The sequence below is a fragment of the Heterodontus francisci genome, chromosome 20 (assembly GCF_036365525.1).
Source record: "Heterodontus francisci isolate sHetFra1 chromosome 20, sHetFra1.hap1, whole genome shotgun sequence".
In the NCBI taxonomy this organism is placed as follows: domain Eukaryota; kingdom Metazoa; phylum Chordata; class Chondrichthyes; order Heterodontiformes; family Heterodontidae; genus Heterodontus; species Heterodontus francisci.
Genome location: NC_090390.1, coordinates 64622054 through 64643224, shown reverse-complemented (window position 1 = coordinate 64643224; position 21171 = coordinate 64622054). Strand labels below are relative to the sequence as shown.

General features: G+C 43.1%; 1 protein-coding gene across 5 annotated transcripts in view; it reads left to right on the top strand.

The window, feature by feature from the left end:
• The window catches only part of ablim1b (actin binding LIM protein 1b), a 497169-nt gene that overhangs the window by 180221 nt on the left and 295777 nt on the right, over positions 1 to 21171 (top strand). The window lies entirely within an intron of this gene.

Below are 21171 nucleotides of genomic sequence, written 5' to 3'. Positions count from 1 at the left end.
CCAAAAATGACATGGAAAATATAGCTTGCAGGAACAATTGGAACACCAAGAGATATTTTCTGCTGTAACATTAGAAAACTGTGAAATCGAAAGCTCGTTTAGGTTACGGTTGTGCTTCTTAAAACAAACAGCCGGACTGGCTGAGTCCATTGACTCATGCTTACTTTGTTGAGAGTTTGGAAGGAATACCTGGATATGGATGGAATGAAACGTGCATAAGAGGGCTAATGCAGTTCGCGTCTGATATTAGAGACTTTTAAGTGTAGAGATGTAAAATTGTTAGAGGATAGTGAATAAAATGTTAATCAGGAACCACAACAATCTTACTTCTACAGTGCTGTTATAGCAACGAACATGCTATTAACCAGCTATACTGTTTTGACTAGCAGTTCACTTCAATGCTACCAGATGAAGGGAATTCAGATTCTGAAAACTAGTCGAAAAACAAGTTTTAAAAAAATTATTTGACAGAAATCCTTACAATGGTATTGAATGGTCACAAATCACAATCATACAATGATACTGCATAGAAGGAGGCCATTCGGCCCATTGTGACTGTGCTGGCTCTTTGAAAGAGCTATCTAATTAGTCCCACTCACCTACCCTTCCCCCATAGCCCTGCCAATATTTCCCCTTCATCAGATTTTTATTATGGCAGACATTAGTCTTTTGATGTTCTGGCCTCTTGTACACACCAGATGTCAGGAAATTCCAAAACTAGTTACTTCTCTGTTTATCAACCAAGTGTCAAAACCCACTGCCATCACAAAACTAGTTGATAGAGGAACAGCTCTTTGCAAATGAGTTAGCAGAATAATTTTTCTTCGTAACAAACAAACCAATGTGAATAACTTTATGACAGAAACAATAATATGCATTTAAATAGCACCTTTAGAATAGAGAAACCTTGACAGGGGCATTTGGAAGTAAATGGACACTGTACTAAAGGAGATACTAAGAAGTGTGATCAAAAGTTCAATCAGAGAGGTGGATTTTAAAAAGGATCTTAAAACAAGAAGGTTGAGAGATGAGGGGTTTATGGAGGAAATTTTAGAGCCTGGGGCCAAAGTGGCTAAAGGCAGGCGTACCATTGGTAGGACAAAAAGATATAGGTTACAAACTGTCCCAACCTCAGGAGCTTAACACCTGGGCTTCATCTGGATAGGCCTAGTCAGATTTCCACCCAAAACCAGTAGGAAGCGGCAATGAGTGGAAAGTCGGGTAGGAGGATGCTGCTGGCATAGACAAAAGGAATGGCCCCTGGTATGAAATAAAGTTGCTGAGAGAGAGGTGGTAGAGGGGAGCGGGATGGCCTTGTCATCGGCAGTGGAAGTGGGGGACATACTGGGAAGGTGAGGCCTACAATTGAGGTCTGTTTAAAACAGCAGCCAGGCTCACATAACACTAATAGAGCCCAATTTACATACTTAAAGAAGGACCCATTGTATTCTGGCTGGTGTCCTTCCAACTTCCCAGAAGAGCAGGTTAAAATTGGAAGCTGTGGGAAGGAACGCCAGCAAGTAAGTTCCATAGCCAATTTTAAATGCCCACCTGCCGGTTTCCCTCTGGAAAAAAATGTGTGGCATTGCAATATAATTCTGCCTTTTTGGAATTAAAAAAACAGTGATTGATATTCTCAAGAAAACAGGAATATAAATCTCTATGGAATTTCACAAAATTATGGGCTGACTTGGTGACTGAGTTGAAATTTATAAGTGCAGATAATTATCAATAGAATAAAAATAATGACTAACGAATTTTCAAAAATACACAATATTGATGGCCCTTTCTAACTTCTGACAGTTTTGGTCACTGTGTTAATCTGTGGACCCTGTTTATGGAGCTCCAGATGTTACTTTTATAATTGCCCTGCAGATGAATTTATTACCATCTTTTCAGGCAGAGCTACACTGTCTGTGGCTCAGTAGGTAGGGCTGATAATAAATCAGATTGTCCTTGATGATTTCCTGAGATTGTTTTCATAGCATAACAGGATCAAAGTGTTAAACATTATGAAGGGATGGTGCAGAGTAGACAGAAACAAACTGTTTCCAGTGACTGAAGGGTCTAAAACAAGGAGACATAGATATAAAGATGTAAGGAATTTAGGACACAGAACAGGAGAACCATTTTTACAGAAGATTGTGAGACTGTGGAATGCTCGAGCCATTGAGGCAGAGATTATATCAATGTTAAATAATAGATTAGGTGGTTGAAGGAAAAGGAAATAATGGGATATGGGAACAGGACACTGGGATTAGGACTACTGTTCATGCGGGAATAAACACTAAAATGGATTGATTGTGCAGAAATGGCCTATTTCCATGTTGTAATTTCAATGGAATTGTACAATTCCTGTATGAACAATGGAACTCTTAAAAGGGGTTTGAGGCTTTGTAGTCTTTGTTTTGCTTTGCATTACATGTTTCATATTCTGCTATTGATCTTTTTCTGAAACAACTGTCAGTAATTTTTTTGAGAATTTTCTTTTTCTTTCTGTAAATGGTATGTTTGTGGAAGCTAAACTCTGCAGTGTTGTCTGCTAATTCATCAGAGGCCAACTACAACTGAAGCATTTACAAGTCTTTTGTAATATAAGAAGCGCTAAATAAACTGAGGATGTGAAAGGGAATGCTTATAAACTTTTACAGGAGCTCTGGGAGTTAGAAGGCATCTAAGTGGAGTCATTTAAATTAGTAATGGCGGTGGGGGAAGTGGCTTAAAAGTGTCTTATCACACTATGCTAGCTGACATTGTAAATAGTTCTCTCTCCTCAGGTACTGTCCCTCAAAACTGCTATCATCACCCCATCGTTAAATAAAAACCCACGCTTGACCTCTACGTTCTTGCAAGCTGTCAGCCCAACACCAACCTCCCTTTCCTCTCTGAAGTCCTTGAACTCTCGTTACCTCCGATGTTCTCTGAAACCAAGGTGTATTTTGCATCCTTATCCTCCTCAACCTACCTGCAACCATTGACACAATCAGCTACACCCTCCTCCCCCAATGGCTTGCGGCTCTTGTGCAGCTCAGTTAAATTGCTCTTGCTTGCTTCCACTTTTACTTATTCAGATTATCTCCAACAATGGGTTTTATTGCTGCACCCACATGGTTACCACTGAAGTTCCCCCAGGGATCTATCCTTGACCCTTCCTCTTCCTCATCTACCTTGGCAACATAATCTGAAGACATGGGGTCAGCTTGGATATGTATGCTGACAACAGCCAGCAAGAGACTGCTTATCCGATGTCCAGTTAAACCTTGGGAAGACTGAAGTCATCTCTTCAGCCCCCAGCATAAATTCTGCATCCTTTCATCCCAATCCCATGCCATTGTTTCAGGTTGTTCACAACTTCGGTGTCCTATTCCATCCCATATCCTTTGCATCACAAAGACCTTGTGCTGCTGAAACTCTCACCCTTGCCTTTATCACATGCAATCGCCCCCCTCAAACTCACCTATTTTAGTGTTTCACCTTTCACCCTTCATAAACTTCAGCTCATTCAAAACTCTGCTGCCTGGCCCACACAAAATATTGCTCATCCTGCCCTTGCAGACCTATGTTGGCCCACATTACCCCAAAACCGCCAATCTTCTCCCTATTCTTGTAATCTCGAACCCTGCCATGTTCCCAGAACACACTATTCCTCCAAGTCTCTGAAGCACCACCTCCCACTTTGTCTCGCCATTGGCAACCTTGTCTTCGGCCATATAGGATTTATGCTCTATAAATTCCTCTCTGAACCCTTGAACCTCCCTCTTCTGCTTTAAGAGCCTCCTTAAGACCCACTTCTTTGACTAATCTTTGGGTCACATCTCCAAAATCTGTTTCTTTGCCTTGTCATCCATTTTTGTTTGATTTCTCCTCTGTAAAGCAGCTTCAGATGTTTTTCTGCATTAAAAATGGCAGTATATATCCATGCAAGTTTAATGGTGAATTTCTTTGCATTTCTTTGATGCAGTTTTTCATTACAGAACAAAGACAACAATTGATTCAACATGAAAGAACATAACTGGTTCACAATTCTGGGTGCAATAGCCATTCTGCAACCAAAAAAAATTTTAAATGATCACATTTTTTTTTAGCTTACTGCAAAAAATGTGTAGTTCTGTATATTGTATATTTTACATTAGACACTGTTCAAGGGAACTTGTACTTACAAAGGACATCAGGATATTGAACGATAAGAGGTCAGTGGGAATTCATAGCAGCTACTGCACAAGTGATGTCTTCTGGCTGTTCTTTGACGCCCATAAACAATGGAGACAGGATGGTTTTTGGAAGTCTGGAAGAATGCCTCACTTAGGTCAAATCTGGGGTCTGGCATGCATGGAGGCTCTTCTAACGCTAAGTGCCTCCAGAGAATTATTGTTTACATATTTTACTCAAGGAAGTCATAAACTTATCAGGGCAGTGAAAAACATATGAACTCCACACCCAACCTAACGGACACATGACATTTGCAGATGGCTTCTTTCTTTAAAAAAGCTATAAGCGCGTATAGACTACATATTAAAAAGAAATAAAAATTGTAACTGCCTTTGCTAAAATAAATCTTAATGCTATTTGTAAAACTGCTTGAAGGGGAAGTGTCTGGCTGTTGTGCTATTGCTGTGATTATGATTTATTCTAATAACACCTGGTGATATTAGTGTAGCTGTTATTTAGTCTACTACTGTGTCCTTGCAGTTTAACCGAATAGTGAAGTTAATGGGATCTTCTCAATGCCAGTAAACGTGCAATGTTAGTCTCATATAATCCTCTGTCATGGCATTCCACTCTTCTAAAAATAACTAAAAAATTACAGCTGGTTTGCATGCGGGGTAGACTGTTAAAATCTTCTCTGCATCCTTTTTAGTCATCATTGACGACTGGCTTTGTGATTAACCCTGCACCATCTCCCAGTGACTAATCATGCTCAAAGTCATTGATTCCATTGTTTTCATGGAAAAATAGAATGCCAAAATTGGTAATCTCAATTAAAAATTCAAGAGTTCTCTGCAATAAGAGCAGAATTTGACTTTAAAAATATTCTTGAGATGTGGGTAATGCTGGAAAGGCTGAATATATTAGCCATCTCTAGTTGCTGTGAGAGGGCAGTTGTGGGCCTTTTCATTGCACTGCTGCAGTCCTTTCGGTGATGGTGTTCCCACAAAGGTGTTATCCAGGATGGTGTGGGTCTTGGAGGGGAACTTGAACATTGCTATTCTTGTCCTTCTCAGTGGTGATAACTTGGGTGAGTTATTGAGTTAGGGAGATGTAGTATATCTGATAGGTCATACATAGGGTAGCCTGTGTTGGAGTGGATGTTGACTCCTGTGACAGGGGCACGATCAAGTGAACTGCTCTAGCATGTATGGTGTTAAGTTACTTTGACTATTGTTACAGCTGCACCCATCCAACTATGTGGTGAGTGTTTGATAATTCCACCTGACTCCAGCTCAATGTACCCTCTAATATTTCTTTGTAGTGTGCAGTGGACTCATTTCAGTGTGCAACCCCTGTAAATTTTTTTGCGCAGCTGGGCACACGCGGTAACTTACAGGTACCAATTTGTGGACAACCGGCACAGGAACTTTCGGGTTGCTGCGCAGCCACATAGCTTAGAGGGAATATTGCTTTAGCCTTGATTGTAGTAGATAGTGCATAGACTTTGGGGCATGTGGGAGATAAAGAGGTGAGCCACTTGTTGCAGAGTACTCAACACCTGTTCTGCTCTTGTAGCCACTGTGTTAATGTGGCTTGTCCTGTTAAGCTTCTGGTCAGTGATGGCTCCCTTAGTTGTTGATAGTGGAGGATTTGGAAATAGTGGTGCCATTTAAGATCAAGGGGAGATGACTAGGCTTTCTCTTGTTTGAGATGGTCATTATCTGACATTCATGTGGTACAATTGTAACGTGCCATTAGTCAGCCCAAGTCTGGTTGTTATCAAGGTTCTGCTCTAGGTTAGCATAGACTACTTTCAATATTGGGGGGATTGAGAATGGAGTTGACCACTGTGAAATTGTCAGCAAACTGATCTTCGAATGGAGTGAAGGTCAATGATGAAGCAGCTGAAGATGTCTGGGCTGAAATACTTCCCTGAGGAACTCCTGTAGTGATCACTGCAGATCAGCAGCCTGTCTATCTGATATTGCATGCCATTACTGACTACTTCCTCGTTTTGATAGCACCTTGTTGTCTCTGCTATCATCCCTTAAAGTGATTGATATAAAAAAAAGTCAAAAGACAAAAATATATAATTTCCCTCCTATCTGTTCTGATACAGAAACATACATAATATCAAACTTACATCATATTTTTTATAGATTTCAGTATCTCAGCACTAAATCTTTTAATGAATATTTCAGTTCCCCTTCTGTGTTCTAATTTGCACATGTGTCTAAAAATAAGAATTCACTGATTAGCAACACAAATTGCTTGACAGGCAGTATATTTTCTAGTCATTTCCTGCAGCTGTCTGTTTAATTATCCAAGTTAGGGTTTTATTGTTTTTGTTTGGCCGAAAAGAGCTTATTTCACATTTATTTTGGGTTACAGTGTGTAGTTAGGAACAATATTTTAAATTCCTTGCTAAATGTTTGGATGTTCTGGTTGTCACAGAGTGGATGTCAATGTTGGTGACCAGAACTTTTTGATATTTAGTTTGAGAGGGAGATTGGAGAGTCACAAATCAAGGTTTTAAATTTAAGTCAGACAAACTTTGAAGGGATGGGACATAGATTAACCACAGTAATCTGGGGTGAACTGTTACAGAGAAACAGTGGATAGTGTTTAAATAAGTACAATACAAAACCAGTATATAATCCTAAAAGGCAAAAGGTGGGTTGGGGTCATGTCATTGGTTAAAATGTAAAAAATCTGGACAGGAACTGAACCTGCCATGAACACGCCCATTTCCAGTTGTAAAGGAGATGGGACGAGGGGCAGGCAACCAATCCACTCATGGGAAGCGGGTTAGCAATTTAAATATTATAATGAAACTGCATCCCTTCATTTTAACATTCTATTTTTAACCACAAGTGCCAGATTTCCCGGGCCTCAGGAAACTTGGCATCTTAAAGGAGGTGAGACAGGCTGAATTCATGAGGTAAGTGCCTTTACGGCACTGCTTGTGGGTCAGGAGGAGCAGGAGTGCTACCTCTAGGCCCAACAAGGCATCCAGTAAACTCCTCTGTCTTCCCCCACGCCGCCACTGATCTTTCTACTTCACACCAATGCCACCCCCCCATCCGAACCATTGGATCCCCCCAAACCTTCATCTGCTCCCCCAGACCACCATCAGAAATACAGACCACCATTGGATGCTCCATCTGTGATCAGGAACCCGCGATCACCTTCCAACACCAACCCCTGGGACTGGCATTCCACCCGGACCACCATCGGCATTCGGGATTCCCTGGACAACCATCAGATCAACCTCCTCACTGTGATCATAACCCTCAGATCTCCATCAGACGCTCTGTCTGGATTGGGGCCCTTTTAATGCAGTCCCCCTGTGAGCCGGATCTTCCCCACGATCTCTCTCATTCCCCAATACACCAGCCTGTCCCTGTGCTCTTGTAGGCTTGGGCCTTGTGAAGAAGGCTTTCTGCCTGAAAGGTCTCCAGCCTGCCAATCAGGCTGCCTACGAGCGGAACATCACAGAAACTATTTAAAGCAGGCCCTGCAGTAAAGTTCTACAGGACATTTGGGAAACCCAGTCATCTGGCACTACCCACCCACTCCACCCCCAGCCAAGCACAGAGCTTGTCTCCAGGTTAAAATCCAGGCCAAAAGCCCCACTTGTGTAGTTAAACAACCATAGTCAACAAATGAGGTAAGAGACAATATCAAGCTAAAAGAAAAGACTGAGACAAATGCAATGAAAAGTCAAAGCCCAACAGACTGGGAGAGCTACAAAAAGCATCAGTGGCATAGAAAGAAAGTATTAAGACATATAAATAGGGGAAATGAAACTTTCAAGAGATATCAAAGGGATAGCAATAAAAGTTTTTATACATATATTAAGAGAAGGCGAGTGGTGAAGGGGAATGTGGGCCCATTAAAGACAGGTGCATATGTATTGGGGGAGGTGGTGGCGTAGTGGTATTGTCACTGGACTAGTAACCCGGAGACCCAAGGTATTGCCCTGGGGACATGGGTTCAAATCCCACCTCAGCAGAAGGTGGAATTTGAATTCAATTAATAAATCTGGAATTAAAAAGCTAGTCTAATGATGGCCATGAAACTTGGAAATCTGGTGTCCTTACCTGGTCTGGCCTACGTGTGACTCCAGACCCACAGCAATGTGGTTGACTCTTACATACCCTCTGAAATGACCTAGCAAGCCACTCAGTTGCATCTAACCACTAGCACTGTGGGTGCACCTACCCCACATGGACTGCAGTGGTTCAAGAAGGCAGCTCACCACCACATTCTCAAGGGCAATTAGGGATGGGCAATAAATGCTGGCCTGGCCAGCGACGCCCACATCCCATGAATGAATTTTTAAAAAATGTAGTCATCAATAAGGAAATGGCAACTATTTTTATTCGTTTGGGGGATGTGAGCGTCGCTGGCAAGGCCAGCATTTATTACCCATATCTAATTGCTCTTGAGAAGGTGGCGGTGAGCCGCCTTCTTGAACCACTACAGTACATATCAAGTGAGTTCCAGGATTTTGACACAGCGACAGTGAAGGAACGATGATATAGTTTCAAGTCAGGATGGTATGTGACTTTCAGGGGAACTTGAAGGTGGTGGTGTTTCCATACCTTTGCTGCCCTTGGCCTTCTAGGTGGTAAAGGTCACCCATTTAAAAGACGGTACAGACTGCTGCCATTGTGCACTGGTGGTGGAAGGAGTGAATGTTTAAAGTGATGAAAGGGGTGCCGATCAACCAGGCTGCTTTGTCCTGGATGGTGACCACTTTCTTATGTGTTATTGCAGCTGCACTCATCCAGGCAAGTGGAGAGTATTCCATCACACTCCCGACCTGTGCCTTATAGATGGTGGACAGACTTTGGGGAGTAAGGAGGTTAGTTACTGCAGAATTCCCAGCCTCTAACCTACACAAAATGTGCCCAAAATGTTGCACGTTTGAGAAATGTTTTGCTCTCTCAAATTTACACTCAAAACTTATTTGCATATCACTGAATATAAAATCTGTCATGAACCAGCGAAATCAAGTAGTGTTTTAGAATGCATCTTTAAAAAAAATCTTTGCTTTAAAAATATTCCTTTACATATTTAAGAATGATAACTTGGCACAGTTTGATTAATACAAGTGAGAATGGGTTTATCACCAAAATAAGCTTTGTAATCAGTGTCTAACCCACCACCTTTGAGTAACCAGATTTTTGAATAACTGAAAATGACTTTCAAAACTATCTAGAACCATTTCCTAGTTATATTTGTGTACATTAGTCAGTTTTTTTTTTAGTAAATTAGAAAAGAATTATATTCAGAAGTTTTAAAGTATGTGTATAAAATTAGTGCCTAAATAAAAGCTTAATTTTTAGATTCTCCTCAAAGGAGATTGTACCAGTGTGACCAGTTTTATGGGCGGTGCTGAGTTCCAGAGCAATGTGTTTTGTGCTGGTGCAAATGATGGCGGAAACTCCAATTGCGCTGAGCGTAATTTGGGCTTAAAATTCTGCGATCTTTTGTAGTGGTTTGACCGATTTCAGGCAAGTTGCACCGAAAATACAAGGGCAACCCAGCGGAGACTCCTGCCCAGTGTATGTAAAGATCTCCCACCAGCAGAATGGAGAAGGATATTTACTTCAGTAAGCAGATCTGGATTGCAGAGATACAAAGTACACTGGACTTCCTGCACCCACTCCAGCAATTTTCAGTTTGAATATACTTTGGAGTCTTGCCCCAGATAGCCTGCAAGAATCAGCAATTCATGGTGATTTAATTCTTTTCCATAGAGAATGGTGATGGTGTGGAATGAACTATGTTTTTCCATCCATTTTTGAATTGCAATTTCGGGCTCTTTAATATATTACAGATATAAAAATTGCATCATGTAATACCAACTAATGGATGAGGCAAAGTATACTAGACAATGTTTGCTATATATGGCTTTGCATTGATACCTGTATCCTTCCCTGCAGAGTCTAGGCCATATGGGCCTCAACCACTTTAACTTAATGGGCTGGATTTTAAAGCCCCATAGCCGTTGGGAACGGTGGTGGGGGGGGCAGTGAAGATCGGTGCGGCAGAGGTCCGCCACCAACCCCGACGGTAGCAGGCCCCATGCCAATCTCGGCGGCGGTGAGGCCTCATGGCAGCTGCTCGCTGACGGGACCCCCTGATTTAAGGAGGGACCCATCGCCTCCTTAATCGCTGCACCGATCTTCATTCAGGCAGCCGACAATGCCGCGCCTTCGAATCTCCATTCGGAGAAACATGGCGTGACACCTGTGGGGAGGGGGAGGAGGATTTTTCCTCTATGCAGAAGGGGGGGAGCGGGGTAACAACGATGCAGATTGGTTGGGGGGTGATGGGAAGGGGTAATGGCCAAAGTTACCGAACCTTGGGGAGGGGAAGCTCAAATTCACAACGTTCGAATTCGGGGAGTGGGGGTGGTGGGGGTGGGGTGGGTGGGTGATGTGCACAAATATCTGGAAATGCCATTGGTGGGGTGGGGTCATTGAAGGTCATTGAATTGTGTTTTGTGGAAATCTAACTCGCCATCTAACTTACCTGGCCTTTTAATTTTTAAATCTCCATTGAGGGCTGTAAGCCCTTTAAAAATGGAGGCCGTTGCCGACGATGGCTCGCCTGCCCCCTCCATGTCATTGCGGGAGGGGGGCGCTGCAGCCGTTGCTCCGTGACACGGTGCTCATGCAGGCAGGCCGCATTTTTTTACGATTCTTAAAATGCAGCCCAATTTATAAGAGGCCACTTCTTACCTATACCTGTCAGATTGTTCCTGAACTTGTATCACTGTCCCTGTGCCATTAAATTCAGCCTGAGGAAGCTAAGTATGATTTATCCCAAGTGACTACCACTATTGGCCAACACAACTGGATTTGACTGTCTGCATTAATGGGCTGGTTAAATATGAAATATTTACATAGCTGTTGGTGCAAGATGCAAAGCTCAGGCCACTTCACATAGTTTTACAGAACTTTATCACTAAGTACAATCATTTTTCAGCTGCTAAATTGTCTGCTTTGATGATTAATGGGTCTAGACAACATCAAATATGAAAGAGGTCAAATTGCATCTTTATAAGGTAGATTTCTGTAGGATTGAATTCATTTAGCAGCAAAGCAGCAGGAGTTCCGAAGAACAATTTGATAAACTAGGCGCCTTCAGTCTCTTAAAAAGATATTTCAGAGGAGAACTTTATATAAGTATATAACATTTTTAACTGTTCAGAGAAGGTAAACCCAAAATAATACTTCCGCCTAGACAGGAGCAGCAGGACAAGAGGACACCAGGGATGGGATTTTTATCAGTTCGTGAGGGCAGAAAACGGGGTGGGTAGTTGCTTAAACCTGCCCCTCAGTTCGGCATGCCAGTTCCCAGGGTGGGGGGGAATCGGATCATTCTGCTAATGGGTCTCACAGGCTCATGACAGGCGACAAGTGGGGGAGCGGGTAGGGGCATCCACATTCCATTTCCAATAAGGAAAGCCATTAAGAGGAAATGGGATTAAGGTTCGCTGAGCTTGCTCCGACCCAGTGATGATGAATAGCATGTGCTGGAGCAGAGGCAGAACCCTGGGCAACGGGGTGAATGGGTAAGGAAGGAGGGGCAGGAAGGTTCCAGACTCTCTACATTACACAATCTTCGCCAGCTCACTACATTGCTCTGCCAACCTTCACTTCCCATACTCCTGCATCTCACCAACATGAAATGGAAACACACAAGTCAGCCTTCGTGCAACAACTTCCCCAGTGCTTTATCGCTTGACATTTCACTATTATTTACATCAGAAACACCCAAGTGATCCACAAAGTGACATTACCGGCATGGTGGCCTGCACTCATGGCCACTCCTATGAAGTACTGCCCCTGTGGCTGAGGGTGAGGTGGAGGTAGACTGCTCGCTAGTGCCAGGCTGGTCCTGAGATGCCTGCGGCATTTGGCCTCAGTGAAGAGATGTTAAGCTGTGGGGGGCATGTCCAAAGGCTGCTGCACTGGCAGTGCCATGCGGGTATCATCTGCCACAGGGCGTGACTGCAAAGATGCTTTGCCTGTTGGAGGGGTCATGGAGGCAGATGATGATGATGGAGCTCTGTGAGGGGCGGTTCCCTCATCATTATCTGTTGCCTCCTCAGCCCTTAAGGGCTGCCTAGATTGCACAGCTGGCATCTACTCCATACTTCATTGCGCCATTTGCAGCACTAACTGGTCAGTGCCACAGACTGCTGCATGCATTCTGTGTGTTTCAGTGCGCTCTTCCTGCATCCACTCTGAGTGATGCTGCATGTGGCTTTCCATGAGGTTGACCACTCTGTCAATGGAGGAGCTCATGTGCTGAAAGCACTGAGACACTGTGGAGTACAGGAGATGAATGGACTCTCCCATTCTCATCCCATGACTTTGCAGTGCCTCAGATAACTCCGACATGTGGGCACACATCACACACTGGTTCTGCAGGTAGAATAAAATATGAAAGCCTGTTTCATGACTACCTCGACTATGCCTCTCTGCCCTGCTGAGCAGGGCTGTAGCTGGCCTCCATCCTCCGAGGGGGACTGGCCACAGCCGACTCTGCCTCCCACCCTGCATCCTCCTGCTCTGAAGTGATGTGCACTTCACCCTGTGCCACTGTCACTAACAACGTACAAGGACCCATCGAGATGCGAGTATCTGCGCTGGTGGAGGACGTGCAGGAAAGATGTAATTGTGCAGGTTCCGAGGTGTCATCCTCCGTAACTCCTCAGGAACTTGTTGCCTTTGCCTGGCCTCCTGCCCCTCTGCTGCTGACCTCATTAGCCACCTCCAGCCACGCCCTCTTGGTCAGCCTTGCAGATTTTCTGTTGCCACTGGCAGGGAACAGGATCTCTCTTCTCTCAGTCACCACCTCCAGCAGCACCTCCAGTGATGTGTCTGAAAAATGGGGGAGGGGGTGGTGCACTGGCTTGGGGGTGGCCTCCTTTCTCATTGCCCTTTCCTCCGCACCTTCTTCCATCTCTTGGGCAAACTCAACGATGGTTGCTGCCTGTCCTTTAAGTTGGGCCAACTGCTGCCTAAGTACTGCCTCCTTCCCACATCTCTGCCGCTAATTGGGCAGCGAACATGACTCGAGGCCAATTATCTTATTTCCTTAATGAAACTGCAACACGTGCACGGCTGAGACCTGGAAGTGACTGTGTTGTCGGAATGGAAATCCTACCCTATTCCACCATTGTAAAATGTTGTTGTGTGATCAGCAACTGGAACAGGTTGTTAGGAAAGTTGGTTAATACTGACTTACTACACACAAGAAACAGCAAGATACTGTAAAGACAATTGTTATTTTGAGATCCAAATTTACTGGAGGGTCTTCTTCATCCCAATTTATCTTGTGATTTTGTGAATATAACTTTACCTAGGAGTACTTTATTTTCTGTTAAGAGCAAGTATCACCACTAATTTCTCTCATAATAAATGGCACAAGAAATGATCTTAGTCTTTAATGAAGGATTCTTTGTGTTTTGGGGTGAGTGTTCCAATCTTCTGTAGGTGGCAAGTGTTTTTGTTATGTACAGATGCTTCCTATTTGAATGCTTTCTATGACCATTGATACTCTGGGCACTGTTTACCTTTTCTTCATTCTCCAGGTATAATTTTGGTTATTTTAGAATGACTTTCCCTCCCTCCCTTTTTCTTTGTGTCTCTTGTTGTAGCTTCCGTCAGGAAGTCAATATGTAAGTCATATTTTAAAGTAGAATCAACTCTAAAAGTTTCAAGTCACAGAACTAACAATGGGTGGGAATAAAAAAGTCACCCTCCTAGTAACAGTCCCTCCCAGCTACAAATAATATTGCAAACAGAAAATGCTTTTGGTAATGTGGAAAAAGACATTTTAGGTGCTGAGAATGGAGGCAGGGAGCTGGGAAAATAGCAGGCAGCCGCGTTGGGACAGCCACCAATGAAGTATCCCAGCGGCAAGCAGAATGTGGGCTGCTGGGCCGATTGGCTGCCTGCTCCAAGGAGGAATTACAGGCTATTACACGGAGCCGGTGGTACTTTGCCCACAGCAGAGTGGCCCATGCCTCGTTGGGGGTTGCCAGTTTCATGAAGGTAGCATCCCAGTGGCAGCCCAGCTGGCTATTGGAGCCAGAGGCTCAATGGCCCAAAGAGGGGACTGCAGGCACAAAAGGCAGCCCCCGCCCAGCCCCAACAGTCCCCTCGGAGGGGTTTCCCCTCCATCCCGCAGGGCCTACCACCATCAGCTCTCTAAATTTTAATTTTTACATACCTGTTCGAGGTTGCCTCCATTTTGACGTACCGCAAAGTCTCTGACCTGCCTCAGCAGCCCCCGCCTATTTTGGTGGGACTGCTGAGGCTTCAGAGCTGCCGGCCCTCTGATTGGGTGAGCAACAGCAGGATCCTGCCCGCCATCCTTAATTAGACAGCAGGCCCACAGGCAGCCAATTGGAGGCTGCCTGTGGTAAAATCGCAAGCTGTTGGCAAACGGGGGCTTGTACCCACTTTTCACCCTAACGTCAAGGAACCAAAGCTCATGGTAAAATTCAGCCCTTTGTTTCTTTAATAGCACAGCCCCTTTAAAGTAAACTGTCTTTTAAAATGGATAATTTTGAATCAATTTGGACTAATGTCCATCATTATTAACCACAGATTTTTAAAAAAGAAATGCAAAATACACAAAGAAAAGCAGATGCTGGAAATCTGAAATAAAAGCAGAAAATGCTGGAAATACTCAGCTGGTCTGCTGGCATCAGTGGAGAAAGAAACAATTAGCATTTCAGGGTCATTGGTCTGTTATCAGAACTTTTTGTCAAAAAAGGACACTGGAACTCCTTATCTCCCTCATTCTTTTCATTGTCCCTCAATCTGCAGGTTTTTCCAAGCTTGGTGTTATGATTCTGTATTAATTGTCTTATTACTTTTTGCAGCCTTTGTGATGGTCTTTACTACAGGCCTTTGCTTTTCACCTAGATTTCTCAAAAACATGTTAGTACTTTTATTGTTTGCAGCAGATTATTCAAACAACTAGGTACCTTTTCAAACAAATCTAACATAAGGAAACTTCAAATTGGTCTGTTTTCTTAGGGGCTATTCACTTTTATTATTTGGTTGTTGAACTCTTCTGTCAAGTCCATGATGTATCCAAGATAAGGAGATAATTATTAGTTCCATTCACCCTCACTGAAACAAAATCCCTCAAATTTAATTTACATTCAAACATTTTTTAAGAGCCTCCGAGACTTGTAACTCAATTGTTACTTTTATCTGTTTATTCACTACATAGCTTCTGATTTGTCAGTTGATTCCGTGGCCGATTGAGTTTGTATAAACATCTGTCCCGACAGTAATAATAATCTAATTCATGTATATTCTCTTGAAGAACAATATCACTATTTGTTTTAATGCATGATTTTGTTCCATGTGACTTCATCTGCCCCTGAGAAGGCCTCCACTGTACAGCTCCCACATGGCTCAGCAATTGGTCAGGTTATATTCCCAACACCAGAAGGTCTGTGATTTACAGAAAATATGCTGAGTAAAATTGCCTTCAAAAACAGCATTGTATCAATGTAAAAATGCTAACAAAGCATTTATTGGGAGGAAGAGAGCTGTTGACCCAGATTTTTCTATCAGTGGTGAGGGAAGTTCACCTGATGTACAGTTGCCACAGCCTTTTTGTGTGCTTGCCAGTGGAGATTTCTACTGATCTAGTGTCTGTTTCAATGTAGTGCCCTCTGTGATGCCTGTGAACAGGGAAAACAGCAGAGAGGCTCTTCAACCAGTTTGGTTGAAGTATCCTCACTGAGACCTGCGGACAGTAACCCGGAAGTTAAAAATAAGAAATTATAGGTTACATGTAAATCTTTGTACAGGAAGTGAAATGAGAATTGGAACATACAAGTGAGCTGAAGGGAGTGAGATAAAAGAGAAAAACAGAAAAATTAAAAAAAAATTAAAAATATGTAACATTAATTTTCTTTTGAGGGATTGAGTCTCCACACTTGTAAAATTAATTTTTCTGGGCCAGAGAGGTAGTTCAACAGTAATTGTCATTATTCCTGAATGTAACTGCCCTAACTTTTTCGGCCATTTTAATGCGGAGCAAGTGGACAATTAGCCCAAGTTCATGCCATTACATTGACAATGGAATCTATACAAAAATCAAAGACTGTAACAGCATAGTCTATAGGGGAGTGGAGGATTACTAACAGCAACCTCAGGATTTCCGTACTTAACTGGATGCCAGAAGTTGGTGTTAGATTTACCCTTTAAAAACAGTGAGTGCTATTAGCCTCGCCATTATTATTACAGCAAAATCCAGACCATTATCTGCATAGCAGATGGAAAATATAAAAGAAACATGTTTCTTTGCCTCTCTTTTGTTCCCTCAATTACTGCCTTTCTTTACTCCCCTAAAGGCATTGATTTCTTGCTATGGTAAGGTTCTGTGAGAATGTGTCACCCTCCAGTACCTCACTCAAGTATCCATCCTTAATGTGTGACTAACTTGTTAGTGAGTGTTAGCAGGTTATTAACCACGGGGGATATCACAGCCATGTTTTTCTGACTGGCGACATGTATGCAGTGGGGTTCTCCAGGGATTGGTATTAGGACCATTGCTTTTCCTGATATATATAAATAACCTGGGCTTGGAAGTACAGTTTTGAAATTTACAGATGATACGAACTTGAGAACATAGTAAATAGTGAGGAGGATAATGGTAGACTTCAGGATGACAGAGACAGTCTGGTGAATGGGCAGACACATGGCAGATGCAATTTAATGTTGATAAGTATGAAGTGGGAAGAACAATGAACAATGAGAGGCAGTATAATCTAAATGGTATGAATTTGAAGTGATTGCAAGAGCAGAGGGAACTGGTGGTGCATATTCACAAATCTTTGAAGGTGACAGGGCAAGTTGATAATGTGGTTAAGAAAGTGTATGGGGTACTTGGCTTTGTAAATAGGGGCACGGAGTACAAAAGCAAAAAAGTTGTATTTTTAACTTTACTAATCACTGCTTAGGCCTCAACTGGATTATTGTGTACCATTCTAAGCACCCCACTTTCAGCCTTGGACAGGGTATAGAGGAGGTTTACCAGGATGATACCAGGGATGAGGAACTACAGTTATGTGGAGGGATTGGAAAAGCTGGGGATTGTTCTCATTTATGGTGAAGCAGAAAAGATTAATGTCTAATAGAAGTATTCAAGATAATGAGATGTAGAATCATAGAATGGTTGTAGCACAGAAGGAGGCCATTTGGTCGATCGTGTCTGTGCTGGTTCTCTAAGAGCTACTCATCTGGTTTACTAATCTTCTTTAGAAGGAAATCTGCTGCCCTTACCTGATCTGGCCTACATGTGACTCCAGATCCACAGCAGTTTGGTTGACGCTTTACTGCCCTCTGAAACGGCCTAGCAAGCTATTCAATTGTCAAGGGCAATTAGGGATGGGCAACAAATGCTGGCCTTGCCAGCAATGCCCACATCTCATGAAAGAATTGAAAAAAGACTCAGCTAGTCCCACTCCCTGCCTTTTCTCTGTAGCTGTACAAATTTTTGCTCTTCAGATAATTATCCAATTCCCTTTTGAAATTTTGATAGAGCAAATAGAAAGAAACTGTTCCTCTGACATGTGGGTGAGTAACCAGAGGTTTAAAATAATTAGTGAAAGAACTAGATGAGAAATTAGGAGGAATTTTTTTCCCACAGAGGGTTTTTATGATCTGCTATCCTGAAAGGGTGGTGGAAGCAGATTGAATAGGAACTTTTCAAAAGGTAATTAAACATGTACTTGAAGAGGACTAATTTGCAGGGATATGGGGTGTGGGACTAAATTGGACTTTCACAGGCATAATGGGCTGAATGGCCTCCTTCTATGCTGTAAGTTTCTGTAATCCTACTGCATGATTTTAGTCCTGTCCTTAAGAGGACATTCCTGTCCTTAATCGAAAGCTGGATATGTGTTCTTCCAGATGAGGTTGTTGGAGTGGGATCAGAAGTGGAAACCATGTTGATTTTTTGCCTCACTGACTCTTGGCACTAAGGACAATTGTAACAGCTAATGGCTGGGATTGAACCTGGGGCTTTTCTAGTCTATATCGTTTATTCACTTTTTAAACTTGCCATCAGAACTGTCCTCAAAGCATGTTTTTAAGCACAAGGTGTTATAGGAAGCAAATCTTTCTAAATTAAAAAAAGTCTTGTTTCTCCTGCAATCCTGAAGACATTGTTGTTAAAGAAGTTAAATTTGTGAGATTCAGTGCTGCAAGCATGGAGGTAACTTTTTCATTCAAGGAGTTGCACTATTTAATGAGGAGCTTAATGCAATTTATTTTGAAAATATGAATTACAAAAAAAAAGGGTCCCAGAAATTATGCTGTCAGCTTCCTGCATGCAAGTGTTTAATGCTCATCTGAAATATTGCTCACATGATTGGAACACTGGCATTCACCCACTTATCACAGAATAGTATGGTGGTGCGAATGCAAAGGTATGAGGAAGTGTTGGAGCAATTAGATTGGATATATCGATCGGGCTCTGATGACACATATCCCATATTTCTGAGTGAAGTTAGAGAGGGAACAGCAGAGGGTTTAACCACAATCTCTCAGATATCCTTGGATATGGAAGTTGTTGTGACAGAGGACTGCAGGGTTGGCAGTATAATGTATCAAAATGGATAAACCAGGTAACAATGGGCCAGTCAACCTAAACATCAAAGTGGGTAACCTATCAGAGGCTATAACATGGCATAAAATTAAGAGTCACCTAGAAAGCCTTGCTTTAATTAAAAACAGCCAACAAGGACTTGTAAAAAAACAAGTTGTATGTGACAAATTTAATAGCTCTTTGAGTAAATAATGAAGTGCATTAATAAAGAAAATGCAGCGAATGATGTATATCTCAATTTTCTTGATAAAGTGTTATGCAGGAAGCATGTTAAAATCAAGGAACATGGTATTAAAAGGATGTGGTAGCATGGCTGAGAAGCTGGTTAAAAAGACAGAAAATGGAGCAATGGTTAATGGATATTTTACAGACTGAAGGGATGTAACTGTTGGCATGACAACAGGTATCAATATTGAGACCTCTTAGAGTCATAGAGTTATACAGCACAGAAATGGGCCTTTCGGCCCACCGTGTCCGCGCTGGCCATCGAGCCTCTCTAATCATATCCCATTTTCCAGCACTTGGCCCATATCCTTATATGCTGTGGCTTTTCTCAATATATATAAATGATCTGGAATGGCACATTATCAAAATTTGGCAATGGCACAAAAATAAGCAGCATGGTTAACTATGGAAAAAAACTGTAAGAAAGTGCAGGAGGATGTGGATTAGTAAAATGGAATGACATCAGATGAAATTTAATACAAAGAAATATGAGGTGATACATTTTGGGAGGAAGAATAAGGAGAGGGCTTATGTACTAAATGGTAAAACTTTAAAAGAGGGGAGGAGCTGAGAGACATAAGCATTCAGATACACAAATCTTTAAAAGTGGGATAACAATTTGATAGAGATTTATAAAAGGATATGGGATCCATGGTTTTAATAATAGGATTAAGAGTTGAACAAGAAAGAAGTAATGCTAAACCTCTACAAATCACTGGTTAGACCACTGCTAGATCATTGGCCTGCATTTTGGCCTGTCTGTTTTTTGGTTTGAAACCTGCCAACTCTAGGAAGCGGATTCTGATTGTAATTTTCAAGTGCGAATGCCTTAATGGGTATTGAGACAGGTTTCCTGTCCTTTTAGAGCCAGTGGGATTGAAATTGGCAGTGGGTCAGATCATGTGTGGGGCTCATGTAGACTTCCATGGCAGCGATCACTGAAGCTGCTGGTTGTCCTGAGGGAGCGATCTGCCTTTGCAGTACCAGAGGGAAGTGAAATGTCACAGGGGAGCTGAAGGCCTGGCACTAGGGGCAGGGCAAACCCTTGCTTCATCAATGTCCACCTGCATCTAATGCAGGCTGTGAGGGAGGGAAAGGGGGTCCCTTTCCCAGAGGGTGACAGGAGGAGGCCACCTTGTTGTGCATCAGGGGCACCTCTCTGTTCAGTGTTAACCCCCTCTGCTCCCTCTTCCTCCTCCTCTCTTATCTCCTGCTCCTTCCCTGATAAGCTGTCTCCTTCCAGGTCCTCACTGGCCTCCAGGTTCACACCTCTCTGGAGGGCCATGTTATGGACAGCACAGCAGACCACCTCAATGACCGAGACCCTTGTAGGAGGGTATTGGAAGGTGCCACCCGATCAATCCAGGCACCAGAATTGCATCTTCATAAACCAGATGGCTTGTTCAATGGTCAACCTGCTGAGCAGGTGGCATTGGGTATTTCACCTCTGTGCCTCTGTCTGGGGCTCCCATAGAGGGGTCATTAGCCATCTCGTCAAGGGATTTCCATTGTTCACTTGGATCCATCCATGCACTTTAGGAGATGGAGTGAAGATCTGAGGCAATCTGGCCTAGCGGAGGATGAAGGAGTCATGGCAGCTGTCAGGAAAGCGAACGCAAGCATGGAGGAAGTTCTTGTTGTAGTAGCGGCCATTTGAACGTTGAGGGAGTGGAAGCCTTTCCTGTTGACGAATCTCACTGGCTGGTTGCTGGGTGCCTTGATGGCCACATGCTTGACGACCAATCACTTATGTCCTGCACCTGAAGGAATCCATCAATGGCTTCAGGACCCAGTGCCCTCTATGCCAGTGCAGGGCCATCTGTGTCAAAGTCCCTGCCCTCCTGAAAAGGGCATCCAAGCCCTGACTAATGGCCTATTGAGATGCTGACTGCAAGATGCCACCTAGATCCACAGCTGATCCCTGGAACAACCTGGTTGCATAGAAGTTCAGAGCACCTGAGACCTTAGCAACTGCAGGTAAGGGACTTCCCTGGGGACCATGAGGCCTCAGGTCATTGTGCATCCGAGCACACAGGAGGACCAAGACCATCTGCAGGTAGCTGACTCTTGGGCTGTGCACCCGATATTTTGGATAGCGCCTTCCTCCCCTTGCAGTCCCCTGCTGTGCTT